General features: G+C 51.5%; 1 protein-coding gene across 2 annotated transcripts in view; it reads right to left on the minus strand.

Annotated features, from left to right (window-relative positions):
* The window catches only part of STEAP3 (STEAP3 metalloreductase), a 48,335-nt gene extending 35,532 nt beyond the window's left edge, over window positions 1-12,803 (minus strand). The window contains exon 1 of one of the 2 annotated variants that reach the window (XM_054699637.1): window positions 12,775-12,803. The gene's annotated coding sequence lies outside the window, so the exon portion shown is untranslated. Of the gene's footprint in view, window positions 1-7,895; window positions 7,932-12,774 lie in introns of those variants that run through there. The other variant, XM_037523246.2, reaches the window with a different exon arrangement.
* Window positions 12,804-14,560: the final 1,757 nt, after the last annotated feature.

A 14,560-nucleotide genomic window follows, 5' to 3' on the forward strand; every position in this document is an offset into this window, starting at 1 on the left:
ATGGTAGGAACTTTCCCTTAGAGTTCCAAGGGGTAGCTGGTAGTGGGATCCCTAGCCTTCCATAATCTCCACTGTCCCTCCCTCTCCACACATGTTGACGTTAATAAAGTAACTAATAATCTTAGCTAGAAATTCTCACATTTCCCAGTTGGCTCAAATGAATAATAGCTTCTGCAAAATCTTTTCCATTTTTTGGATCTGAAATAAACAATCTGAAAAAACTGGGCACTAGCTATGCAAAGAGAAACAGCTTTCAGAAAGTCCCCTAGCTTCCCCTTCCCTCTGCATGACACAAAAGCCATGCCATGTAGAAATCCTGGGCCTCCCCTACAGAGGACAGCTGGGAAGTCACCTCCCAGCATCCAGCAAGTGGTGGGCATGTGGCATTTGTGCAATAATCAGCAGTTGAAACAAGAGAAGTTGCCAAGAGGTGGGGCCAGACTCACACCAGGGTGAGAGCCTGACTTGCACATGTGGGTCTTGACAGGTGGAGGCCATTACTTCCATTCTGCAGATGAGAAAACTGAGACCCAGATGGGTTAGGATTTCCTTAAGACCCCAGAAGTGACTCTTGACCTGGTCCAGTCCCTACATTCGAACTGTCTTCAGGGTCGGGAGTAGGGGTGGTCTGTTACTGTGGGCCTGAGTAACTATGGTCACCTGGTCTACCGAGGACTCTAAAGTGGCCAGCTTTCTTCTGGGTTTTCCCTCTGCCCCATGAAGCCACCTGGACTCACATATTCCAGCCACTCATTCTCAAGCTGTTGTTGCAAATGGGAGGCTGCCCTCTATTCTAGCTTCTTAGCCTTGGCAGCATGGACCTTAGGCTTCCCTGTTGGGGGTCCAGGAGGCAAAAAGGAAGCTGCAGCTGAGTCCCATTTCCTACCCTAACCGTACACTGACCTGACAGGAGACAGGATCGAGGATGCCAGTCTCAAATCAGAGTTTAAAAGCAGGGCTAGAGCCACACACATCTTCATTGGTGCCTTTCTATTTTCTCTGTGGGCATTTTCCCTTTCTGAAGGACTCTTACAAACATTTTACTGTTGTATTTCTTGTAAGATTGCCTGGAATCATTATTTAGACATCATAAAAAAAAATCATTATATTTTTAAAAGGAAGGCTGAGAAGTTCATACAAAAGCGAATACAATAAATCGGATGCAACAAAAACACACACACAGGCCAATCCACACACAAACACACATACTTGCAAATTTGATGTGACAGAAAAGAGAAGCTTAGCACCACAGCACTTTGCAAAATAGAAGTGGATGAATAATTTACAGGGCTTTTACAAACATCTAGATTTTCTAATGATTCTAGAAAAATCCAGTTCGATGAACTTAACAGCCGCAGTTCTGTGATAAAACAACTCAGAAATGGTTACCAATAAGTAAAATTGACTTGCCTTTACAATTCCCCATGGGCCAGCCTTCCACAGAAATGCATCATAAACATTAACATCTGTTGTTTTTTGAAACACACCAGAGCTCACAAAACCATTGTTCTAACTAACTAAAGGCACTAGTGTGCGACAAATTCTTGAAGCTTTTATACTAAAAAAGGCTCCAATTTAATGTGCAAATAATAGTCCCTATTTTGTTCTAGCAAGAACTTCATTTTCCTGGACTCTGCTGCAGGTTCCCCCCAAACAGGCGTATGAACCAAGGTGGTGGCCCTCTCCTTCTTCAGAAGTACCCCCACCGCAGGCTGGACTCCTTAAGCAGGCTGGGGCTATGGGGAGGGCCAGCGGGTTACCCATGCCACCTTGGGTCATGCCTTACCCAGACTCACCGACCCCATGCTGGCACATCCGGCCATCTCCATCGGCTGGAGCAGGATTCCCCCGACAACCCACCGTGATCTGGGCCATCCTCTGGCCCCGGTCCCCTCCGACTTGTAGGCAGCCTGACTTTGGTTCTGAAGCCAGGACTCGGACTACCCTCAGACTATGAGGAGTCTGCAGAGGCCCAGACAGCTCAGCTGCCGCCCCCTCAACCTGCACTCCAGCTCCTGGCCTCAGGGACTGGGCGGGAGTGGGCCTGAGGCTTGGTTACAGAGTGTGCTGTAAGAGAGCATCTCTGGCCTGATACTTCCGTTTGGGGAGGAAACCTCACTGGTGATAATTAGTGGCTCAGACTCAAGTCTCTTTGCTACAGGAACTGAGGCAGGACAGCCAGCAGAACCCAGGATGCATAAAATGAATAAATGCCATCCAATGTAAGGTAGACTGCCTCACCACGGGGGTGTGTGTGTCTGTGTGTGAGTGTGAGAGAGAGAGGTGTTTACTCTTCAGGATATAAAACCAACCATAATAGCTGCAGAAAGTAGCAATTTATCAACTGCTGTGGGGTAATTTATTGCAATCACCGTGGCCGTCATTGGCTTAGTGATAATTCTCTTAGCATTTTTGTGCCAACAAAGCCTTCATGGCCGTCATTACTTACTAGTCAGTGCCCACGGTGGGGAGAAAGACAGGCAGAGGGAGACAGCACTGTCACGGGGCAAAGCCAAGACACACACACATGTGTGCCCGCTCCAGTAGCTTTCCTGTTTGCCCTGGAGAGCACACTAGCAGCCCAGGGGGAGCGGGAGGTCTGGAGGTTTTTGTATAGTGAGAGATTATGCTAAGTCCATTCTTAGGACAAGCATATTGGACTGTTTTCAACTTCTTTGAAAACTGATGATCTTGGAAAATGATTGCTCTGAGCAGGCCCGGGCACTTAGCAACGAGAACACACACCACTGGTTCTGGGCAGGCTTACTCTATCATCACCAGCAACCAGAACCAGGCTGCTCGGGTTCCCTAACTGCTGCGGCCCCAAGTCTCGGAGCGCCCCCAGAGGCCACCACAGCCCGGGACGCAGACTGACTTTCTCTTACTTGGCTTACCTTCTTACCTTCTAAAACCCCTCTTTCTGGCCCTGGTGCCTCGCTCTTACTTCCACCTTAAGTCTTGATATTCTCCTGGCTTCAAATCCCCCTCCCCAAAGATCTGGTCTGAGCCCTTGGGCACATAAGGTGCCTCCCAGCTGCCCACTGCCTACAACTATCCATCTCTCCCTGCTCTGAATCCAGGAGGCCGCTGTATTAGACAGGTCTGGGTGTGAATATCGGTGCTGCCATGACCCAGCTGTGTGCCCGAAGGCTGGTTACTTTCCTTCTCTGCTCTGACGATTATGTAAATCAGTGAATGTGAAAAATCCCCAAACCCGCATCTCAGAACTGCTCTTGTACACTTTTCCTGGGCTCTGCTGTGGGCACCTGTTGCGTACCACCCTGGACCTTTCTCCCCCCTTTGCCTGGTAACTTTATGGCTGGTAAACTTCCCAATTAGGTGGTATGCTCCCTGAGGGCAGCAACCTGCGTCTTGCTCTCTACTTCTGTGTATCCACAGAACACGCACAACGCACTCTGCTTGCTGAGAGGCCAGTGGAGGTTTGTGGGGCCATCACGGTGTAGGCTGTGATCTCAAAAGTTAGTGAACACCAAGTCACCTGGAGTTCAGTCCACAGATTTCTGAGCAACACCAGACCCAGATCCCCAGATTCAGCCTGTTCTCCCTGGTGGTCTGGATCCTCTTGGAGAAGCTACACTGCCAGCAAACCACTTCCTCCCAAAAGCAAGCCCTCCTAGTGTGCGCAGACAGGAGCTGCAAGAGCACCCCTGGGTACTTAGCCAGATCCAGGTCAGCTGTGACCTCTCATCCTGGTGTTCTCACTGAGTCCTTAGCTGTGCCCTGAGCAATCCCCAAGTGCCAGGAACCCCCTATTCCACACCACACACAGCCAGGCTAGATCAAATATTCAAGCCAAGTCGTAGCAAAGGTTACAGGAGGACCAAAGGCAGCCACACCAGCGCTGATAGCAGAACACTGTCAGTTCTCCAACTCCATCCAGCCCTCAGTCCAGGAATACCAGTGGGTTGAACTTTTCCAGACAGAAGCTCCCAGTCTGCCATTACCATCCTGGTTGCCTGGCCGAGCACTGGCATGCTTCCTTCCCTTCCAGCTCCTGGGGCCTCTCATTTCTGCAGCCACCTCGACTCTGGCGACTCTGATGTGCATGCTGAGTGATTCACCTTCAGAGAGACCCTCACCTTCCTGTGCCCAGCAGTAAAATCATAAGCTCACCCTCCCCACAGCCTGACAGCCATACCACAAGCCTCAGAAGCTTCAGTAATAGGAGGAGTCACTCCATCACAGATGCCAGCATGGCTCTAGGAAACTGCTGTCTGCACAGGAACGTGAATGTGTGTGAACACGGCGTGGAGGCGGCCTACTCCGTCATGGAGAGCTTAGTGGGCCCATTTGCCAATCCCCAAATTCCTTTCCATTGACCTGTAATTGATTTTGTCATCTTGGATCTGTATTTTTTACAGTTTCATCTCCTAATCTGATAGCTCCAGAAGGCTTAAAAACCTGGTGTTTGCTGAGATCCCATCTGGCTCTCATTTAGCAGAAGCAGGGGCTGGGACAAAGTTACTGCCTGACTATGGGACAGTCAGGGCTCACCCGTTCTGCTAGCATGTTCTGCTAGTGAATGTGGTGATTTATGAAGACAGGCTGATGGGGAAGAGGTGAGGATCAGGTAATGCTCCAGCAACGATGTTGACACCTGAGGAGGAGGGAAACATTCCACCTTACACTGAAGTGACAATGCAGGAGTTTATGACTGACCAGCAAGCACAGTGTAGAGACATCTCTGGCTTTGCATCTTAGCTCCCATTAACTGTAGGACCTGGGCCTCAACCATGCCAACCTGCTTCACTTTTATTTAGAAATAAGCAGAGGGTATGGGTTTTTGTGGGGTGATAAATGACAACCAACACTCATCCTGCCAGAAATGGGGCCCCAGCGAGGTCTAGAGTGCCTGGCGCCAAGTTAGTGCTCAGTAAATGTTGAATGAATAAATGATAAGGCAGATTTGGACAAGCTGATATAGTTAGAGGTTAGGAGCCTCAAGCTTTCTTGGGAAAGCTACATGGTTGAGAAATAACATTATTAACTTCAGGGAGTCAGGGGTTCAAGTGTGCTCACACATATTACATGCTTGGCCTAGGGTCTGGTACATGGGATGTTCAGTGATGACAGAATTATTATTTCAGATGGAAGGAAACTGATGCCCATGGCATGTAGGGGCTGACCTGCAGAGGTGTATTATAAGAGATCAGGTGTGTTATAAGCAGGTAGCTGGGCCCAGTTGCAGGAGGCAGACACAAGGGTGTGGCATTTCTGAAGCTGAACTTTTTAAAACCACCTGGAGTGCCCTGTCCCCATGCCTTGCCTTCCCCTCTGCAAATTCTGCAATCTCCACACCCTCCTGATTAAGATGGTGGTGTTGAGGGTAAGACAGGAGCAGAAAAAGAGGCACATACCCTCCAATCCCCAGGAGGGAGGAAAGGAGCCAGCTTGGCCTTAGATTTCAATAACTGCTTAAACTGGCAAATTTCCTTGTTTTAAACCAAGAGGTGTGTTCCTTGTCCAGATGCTAGAAAGCAATTTCATGGAGTACCTAACTTACTGAGGTCGGGCCAGGGGAACCTGATCATTATGCATGATGGGGAGGGGAGGAAAGGGTGAATCCAGGCTCAGCTGAGGCAGAGGGAGACAGGACATCACTGCACGCCCTGCTTCCCTCCCTGCCCCAAATTTCCTGAAAACCACCCCCAGCCCACAAGATTTCCTCTGCAGGCTGGATAGGGAATGATCTTGGAAGCATCAACTTGTCCTTCCAGGCTGGGAGGCATGGGCCAGCATAATGAGCAGGAAGCCTTGAGGTCTGGGCCCAAGATCAGCTCTCCCACTCTCTGGGCCTTCCTTCTCTAGTGAACTAAAGGGTTTACACTATAAGAGGAATAAGCTTGGAAAGTCACCTACTGATTAATTCACAAACCCAAGGATGGGGGAGGGATCTGGTATTTATTGCACCCCTAGGACTCAGCACTTCACATATTTAATCCTCTAGAGAGACGTCACTGTCCCTGTTTTATAAGGATAGTCTATGCCAAGCCCTTAGCAAGGTTTTATAGATGAAGAAGCAGGTACAGAGAGCTGAAGACTTGGACATGGTCACCTGATAAAAAGCTGAGATTCCTACTTGAGTCTGACTCCAAAGCCAGTTGCTCTCCCCTACAATAATCAGCTTTGGCTGCTTTCCTCTGGCTGGGCAGGTGTGCAGCTTTGGACTTTAGTCATTCGCTTTCACTTTCTAACTATCTGAAGCTCTGCCCCATATTCCAGTCCCTGACAAGACCTAGGAAGGAAAGGCCATGGAGAAAGGATGGGAAACACTTGCGGGGAGGAATTTACATGTTGGGCATTTCTAGGCTGGAGAGGGCACACCTGTGGTTTTGGTATGAGTAGACCAAGTCTTGAAGAGCTCAGCGGACTTGGGACCGGTTGTTAACCCCTTAGCGAACAGGTGGTCTGCCCTAAACTCCCTGCTGGCTCTCAGAGGAGTGTCACCCCACGGTAACTGCAGGCCTTCCTTCCAGGCTGCCTGGTTGAGGTCACCTGTCAATGGTTCCAAACCTCCAATCCCATCCTCTGCCCAGTGACACTCCTACCCCACTAAGTCCTTTCATCCATCAGACATTGATTAAGCAGGTGCTCCAGGCTGGCCTCACTGTCACAGGGCATAGACGTGGGCATGGAGTGGAGTAAGACAGTCTCAGCTTTCCAGGTGCTGCTAGCTGGGTCAGCAGCATTTACTTTGTACTTGGATTCTGTCAGCTATGGGTGGGCCCTGGGCATCTGTACTTCTAACAAACAGTGGCACACCCAGGTGAGACTCTTTGGTCTTGGACATTCTGGCTCTCAGCATCACTCTCTTTAGTTTGCCAGGATCCTGAGAACATGGCCTGTCACTGTCGCCCTCACTCACAAGCTCCTCTGGGCTCCCAAGTCAGCTAACCCTCGGTATGAATCTTGCTTTTGCAACTTGCTATGCGCATCCTTGCAAAAGCATGCTTTCCGAGACTCAGTTTCCCCATCTTTAACAAGATAAACAACAGTGCCTTCTTGTTCTGAGGATTGGCCAAGATACTGTGTGCAAAACAAGCTGCCTGGAATAGATAGATGCACAATAAATGTCTGCTGTTAGTTATATCATCACTGCATTGGGAGGAAAGAAATACTTCCCTCGGGAGCCCTGGGCACACGGGAGGCCTCTTAGTGCCCTCTGCCACGATGCCAACAGGACCAGGCCGAATCTTCTCTGCAAATCCCACCTCCCGGCCCCTCAATGACACATTAGCTCATCATACCCTCCTCTTTACCCAAAGTAACCAAAATTCCAACCACACCTCTCTGGGCAGCCTGCCCCCTAATTTCAGGGAAATGAGCAGAAGAGGTGTATTTGCCAGGCAAGAACTCTGCGGGCACCGACCAGCCCAGTTTCCTCCTCACCAAGGTCGGGAGCCCCCGCCCCAGCCGCCTACCCTGGGCGGTCTGTGACGCGTGGGGAGAAGATCCCGCCCACCTCCTGGCCACCCCGAAGTCGCGGGGTCACAGCTGCTGGGCGGTGGGACTCGTGGGCTCCGTGGGCTCCGCTGGGCGGAGCGCGCAAGGCTGCACCTGGGTCGGGACGCCGACTCCCCAAGTCCCGCCCGGGGCACCGGGCGCACCCGGCCCTGCCCACCCGGCGCGGCGCACGCGGCTTGCGTCCCCGGGGCAGGAAGGAGCGAGCACCCGCCGGGGTCTAGGCCCGGGGTTCACTGCAGCGGGGCGCACGTGGCTCGCTCCCCGCTACCGGGGTCACCCGCAGAAACGTGGCGGCTCCCGGCCTCCGCGCGGCGAGGGCGCCAGGTGCGCCCAGGCGGCTTCCCAGGCGGGGAGTCGGGGGCTGGGCACGGCCCGCCACCCCGCGGCGACCCGAAGCAGGGGTCACTCACCTCTCCAGCCCTCGGCTCCGAGCAGCAGCTGCGGCCGAAGGTCCGCGGCGGAGTCGGAGGCTCCGCCCCGAGGCTCCTCCTCCCCCTGGGCCCCGCCCGGCCGCGGGGCTGACCTGCCGGGGAGGTGGCCGCCAGCCAGCCCGCCGCCGCTTATCCGGCTCTGCCACCTCCTCCAGGGCGCAATCTGGGGGCCGCAGGGTCCTGGGTCCCCGCCTGGATGCGCAGCGCGGGGGTGACCCGCGACCCTCCACCCGGGATCTGAAGTTCGGAGCCAGCTGCACGCCCCGCTCCCCAGCGCAGCTTTCTGATGGCGGCCGCACAACCCCCTGGCAAAGTGTGCAGAACTCAGGGAACTCCTCCTAACCAGCAATGAGAAGGGCTTGCAGGTCAGAGTGACTTCTGATCCTGCTGCCTCACACTGAGCGACATCAACTCCACAGCCATCTTACAACCTGGGGATTATCGCTGCCTGTGCAGCGGGATCAACACCTTTCTGTCGTGCGGTGGAAGCTGGCAGGAAACGCCCCTCTTCAACGAGGCGGTACCCAGGTCTTGTAGTCCCGCAGTCCATGCCCTGATCCACCCTTAGGAGAGACCCTTCCCAGTAGGTCAAGGCCCTCGGGCTTCCAGGAGCTGCTGTTGGTCTGGGACCCTCCTGGGCTAAACTTCCTGGACTCCAAAATGTCTCCTGCAGCTTTGATGCTGACCTTCCCTCCCACCATGGCAGCCAGCACAGCAGTGAAGTGGGCACAAGGAGACACTGTCTCTTGGGTACCTCTGTAGAGGTCTGTGCATTCACCCAAGACTCCACATCAGAGTGCAGCTGACAGCTCTTCCCCAGATTTACAGGGACTCTGATGGCTGAGCCTGGCCAATATTACTCATCTCCTGGGATGCTGACTGGGAGTTACCTGATCCCTCAGACTCTTTCTAGAATATTGGGAGGGGGAGGGGGCGTGTTCTACCAGCCCCAGTGAGAGAGTTGGCTTGTGCTGGGGGAGATAAGCCTCAGTCAGGCAAGTTATCTGAATTGAGAGGCATGAGGCAGGAGGCTGGGGCTCTGGGGCGCAGTCCCTCAGCAGGATGCCAACAGTACAGAAAGGGTGAAAGGCAAACACTGCTTGGGAATGCTGCTGTGAAGGGTCCCTCCTTTGCCCTCACACACTGAGACTACCCCTTGAGCACTTCCTTAGGTTTCCTCCTGCTGAAAATATCCTCCTTCTCCAACACTGCCCTGCCAGTTCCAGAGGGCCAGGTCCTCTCTCTTCCTTCTGCCCCACCCTGCTCCAAGACAAAACCCTCTGAACTGTTGTGCAGTTCTCAAAGGATCTTCTGCATTCAGAACTTGGAGAGCCCAAGAGTAAATGCCAGCCGTTTGCATGCTAAGGACACAAGGGCTCAATGTCTGGCCCCTGACCTGGGTTTCAGCTTGCCTCTGCAGTGAGTTATAAGCACTGGAGAGACAGTGTTCCTAGCCCCTGCAAGTTACCCTGCGCACATAGGTGCTCTTTAAATATCTGCTCTGGTCCATGGGGATCTCTGAGGGGATCGCTCCAGAGGGTGGCACACGGAGAGCAACTTAGGAAACGGAGGAACATTTTGAAGGGGACCTTGGATCCTTCCATCATCCTTCCAGGGAGACCTGGTGGGCCTGGTTGTGGGGCTCCCCATGAGTTGGAGGGAGAGAGCTTTGATAGCTGACTGGCAGGAGTCTACAGAGGAGTGTCCTAAGGGGAACATGAACTCTGAGAGGACATCGAAGGCCTGAAAGGCACCGGGAAGCAGGCAGGTAAAGGCCCTGGTGAGGCACCAGCATCTTGATGGACAGAGCATCACTCACAGCCTTGGCTTTTGATGTTTGGCTTTGTTTCCCTCTGGACTGGGATGTAAGCTTGCCCCACAGGCACAGGATCTGGTGTGGGTGTGAGCTGAACAAGTGTTTCCTGATACCTTTAGGGCCCAATCTCTGATCCAGGAGGGAGGGTAGTGCATGGGGGCTTTGGTTGAATAATTTCATTGTGTTGTGTTGGAGCAGGGTGGGGCAGAAGGATGCAGAAGGAAGCGAAATTATTCAGATTCATGTCTCTGGTCAGACCAAGGGCAGAACAGTCAGAGCCATCCTTTTAAGACATTCTGCAGCTCATGTCACTCCACCACTAGAAGCCTTCCTGGCTCCAGATTGCTCAGAGTCAAAACAGAGTCCTCCCAGTATCCCACATGGCCCCACTCCTCTCCTGTCCTTCTCTCCGCTCATGCCCAGCCCTTTCCTCGAATACGTTAGTATCGTTAGTATCCTCGGGCAGCTCATGGCCCTTGTCGCTCCCTCTGTCCGGAGGCCCATGTCCCCACGGCCTTCCCTCCCTCCCTTCAGATCCTTGCTTAAATACCATCTCCAGACTCAACTTGATCGTTCCCCCTTGTCATCCGTGTACCTTATTTTGTTAATATATATTTTTTACATGGCCTTATCTCTCAACATGCTCCAAAACATACATTTTCTGTTTGTTTGATTATTTACTATCAGCTCCCACAGAAAGAAATGTGAGCTCCTGCGGGGTCGGAGTTTCCTCTGTCTCAATCACCTCTGTATTCCCACTGCCGAGTGCTGCCTGGCATGGCTGCTGAATGAATGAATCAGCCCCATTCTCATCCTCTTCACCTCCTGCAGCATCTCTGCATCTCGGGGAGGCTTCCTCCATGCTCCCACCTACTCTGTCTCCGCTCTTGTCTGGCCCAGAGCGAGCATGATGCCCAGTGCATACACTGCCTGCTCTCTGCAGAGCCTCTGGGTGTCAGCCTCCTGAGACTGCCTTTTTCCCGAAGACAGGGTTAAGCGGACAAGAGTGTTCAGGAGAAAAATCTAGATTCATTTTCCACTTGGGCCAGAGGAGAGGGACATAGCTTGCTCTCAACCTCTTGGCTTGTCCCTACATTGATAGACTGGGATGGAACACATCCATTTCACAAAATGAAGGCTCTAATTGACTATTAAAACGAGATGGGCATGAGCAGCAGTGTGCCCAATGCACTCTGACAGCCCTGGCCCGGGGCCAGTGACCTGGAACTAGTCCTGGCTGGACTGTGGTCCCAGGGAAGGGGCTGCTCCTCCCCTCCGCACCCCCACCTTGCCCACCACACACACACACACACAGAGCCCAGACTGTGAGAATCCACTTGCCCTCTGGGTTCAAGGAGCTGCTCCCCCATGTGTGGAGGGAAACAAGGCTTCATTCATGATGGAGGATCCTGAGAATGATTTCGACATATGCAGTGGTTGCCTTACCAACATGATGACCCAGTGGGAAAGCCTTGTCAGAAACTCCCAGAGTTGAGTCAGGCATAATAGGAAGGACTGTGAGGGAGACACACCAAATGCAGAGGTGAGCTGGCTAAAGTGTGTTTGGCCTGGGACTACAGGCTGTTCTCACATGGCACATAATTTCAAGTCAATATTGCATAATATTATAAGGTGTAACTTGCAGGGCATTGGGAGTCTCACCCCTGTACCAAATCTGCCTGCACCCCAAAACCTGGCTTTTTCAGCCTTCTGCTGAAACATGAACTCCTCAAGAGGAAAAGCTCTCTGAGCTCAGTGGAATGAGAAGCTTTGTATCCACAGGGGATACTGTGGATCTCCCTGTGCCTGGCACAGGGAGAAGGTTCTAAAGCAGGTGCTGAAGGACAGAGGTGGATAAAGAACGGAGGGTTGGGGTGACAGAAGCAACTTATTCCTTAAGGGAGCTGCCTGGCACGTAGTAGCTACTTAATACATCTTTGTGTAAGAGCACATGTCTCAACTTGTGACAAGACCATGGGCGGTGGGGGAGGAGAACCGGAAGGAGTGTAGGAAGCTGGCCCAGAGCCTCTGGGGAGCATTCCGTGGATCCAGCCGCAGGATCCAGGTCCTGTTCTGTGGTTGCAGTACACTGCCTTCATCTGGGGCAGATGGCAACCAGAGAAGTCTGGGCATTGGCCCCTTGCCCCAAATGGGGTGCACGTGCCCACTGGGCGATTTGTGGAAATGCACTATCAGGCCCACCCCAGACTGCCTATAGAAGAACCACATTTTAACAAAACCCGCTGGAGACTGCCTACACATTAATGTTTGAGAAATGCTGGTCTACAGTACCAAGGAGGACACCAACAAGTCCTTGAACACCTGGGCAAGGAAGATAGTCAGAAATCCATACTGAGTCACATTGTCTTCACTGGATCGCACTTGAATATTGTACCCTTTGCTTTCTCGTAAGTCTTGTGAGCCAACAGCCTCACTTCATCTGCTTCTGAATTTCTATAAAAATGGAATAAATGACTGTCTTTCACAACACTCAATGTCTGTCACACAAAGCTCTGAACACAAAATATTCTTATATATGCTTGCTTCTTTCCAACAACTGATCTTATTTCTCTTTTTACCCTGGTGACCAGGAAACTCAGATCCATGTTCATGGCTATATTATGCTTATTAAATATATTTAAGTTCTATTATATTTTTCTCTAGTCCATGATTTTTTTGTGTCTAGTTTACTGTTAGCCTCATTGTTAAGCTTTCTGGCAGAGCTGTCCTAATTTGCTTTAGAAAAAATCAATTTGTGGAAGCAAAATAAGCAGGAAATGTGTGCTACAGCACACAAAGAGGAAAATCTCTTTCTTCATGACGGCCTTCATGTTTTCATGGCAAGAGCAGGGTCGTGGATATCCCCTGCTGAATTTTTGAGAAAAGGCAGAGGGGCTGGGAGAAGAATAACTTCTCGACTTTCTGCCAGGAGTTATACTGAAGAAGGAAAACCCGCTACCTAGGGGTCCTGGGGGAATGGGACAGGATGCGCACGGGTGCCAGTCCCTGCTTCCCCCCCCCACCCAGTCATGCCTGTCTCACCAGCTCTCCAGTGTGAGGTACTGTCCTTCCTGTCCAGGGCCCCATTCTCCAGGGACACAGCTGCCATCCTCCAGAGCTGCTCCTTCTGCCAGGGAGCCCCCAGGCCAGGTGGGTGGAGCAGGGGGGTGGAGAGAGGGTGGGCTGAGGCTGCTCAAGGGCAGAAGGACGACAATTGGCCAAGCTTAGGCGGGGGTCACTGGCCTCTGGGTCATCTGCAAACACACTGAGTTCAGTGGCCCTGATAAGCACTCCCTCTGGGCCTGGGGTGTGTTTCTGTTTGCTCTGCGCTCAGTCCTGGGTCTTGCCTCCAAGGAGGGGCGAGGGAAGAGAAGTGAGGTTTGCTGTAGTCTTACCTAGAGGCAAACTGCTACATTTTGATCACTCTTTAAGCTCCCCCAGACCTACTCAGGTTGTTGGGCCCAATTCTTTTTTTTTTTACATTTATATATATACACATACACACACACACACACACATACACACACAATCATGTATAAAAATGAACAATGATATAATATATATCACATATTATATAATATATTTTGTACATAATATATATTATATCATTGTTCATTTTTATACATGATATATATATCATTGTTCATTTTTATACAATGTTTGATTTCTCTTCTCGGGTGTAGTCCCCATAGAATTTCCACAACCAAGTCACCTGTGTACCATCACCATAGTCTTGTGTTTTTCCCGCCCAGTTCTTTGCATGAGCAGAGTGACTGACTTGGCATCATGCAATAAGAAAATGGCAAATCTGGTATTCAAACCAGGCTGCCTGGCCCCCAGATCTTTCCATGCTTCTGCCTCTCTGCCTCACTGGGTGGAGGGCACCTCCAGGCAAAGCTGTCACACTTTTGGGGACACCCTTAGTGCCAAAGACTGGGGCCAGCTCTCTGCAGGGTGACTGAAGGGGCCTTTCTCCCAAACATTCCTCCTCTAGGAAAGAGGCCCAGCCAGCCCTAGACTCACAGGGATGCCAGCTTCAAGGGTTTGTGGAGACTGGGAGCAGGCCTGGGAATGTCTGGTTAAGTCTTTCAGAGTCTGGTTCTGTTTGGTGTTCTGATTAATTTCCTTGATGTGCACATAGTAGGCAGCCAGACTGGAGTCATCTTCAGACAATTGCCAGGTCCCTGCAGGAAAAGATAGAGGTAAAGGCCCAAGACCTCCTTATGAGTCCTGGAGCTGTAACAGGGTGGTCCCCAGGAAAGGAGGAGTTTCCAGGTTTCCTACCCCACCCAACGGAGGGTGGAGCTGAGCAGGGAGAGAAGAAGCTGCAGAAGAGTCTGAGGAAGGAAGGAAGCAGGATAGAGCCAGAAGGAGACCTGGAGGAGGCATATGGAGCAGAGAGACATGTGAAGAAACTACACTTGCCTTTTGGTCATGGGCTGGGTGACACAGATGTGGGTGAGAGACCTGTGGGGAGGTGACAATGGCAGCTTTTGTCTTGATTTTGATTTTGCTCCTTTCCTTCCAGATTTATCTGTTGTTTTTGATCCTTTTCTGTGGGTCCCCACTGGAAGATGCTTTAGACCTGTGGCAGGCTTTGGGGCCTTGCTCTGGCCCATCCTGCGTGGGTGGACTTTTACCCACAAGGGGATGGATAACTTTGGGTGCTTGATTTAGAAACTAGATTCTTTGCCTTTCCTGTATTGTTTCCTAATTGTATTACAGTTCCTTCCCATTAAAGTCTCATATGTTTTGTATTGATGTGGCGGATGGCAGAACCCATTTAGAGCAGGCAGGTGCCCCTCTCCCTGCCCTGTCACAGATTTGG

This window comes from Talpa occidentalis, unplaced genomic scaffold (assembly GCF_014898055.3).
Source record: "Talpa occidentalis isolate TD23 unplaced genomic scaffold, MPIMG_talOcc4v2.1 talOcc4.3, whole genome shotgun sequence".
NCBI lineage: Eukaryota > Metazoa > Chordata > Mammalia > Eulipotyphla > Talpidae > Talpa > Talpa occidentalis.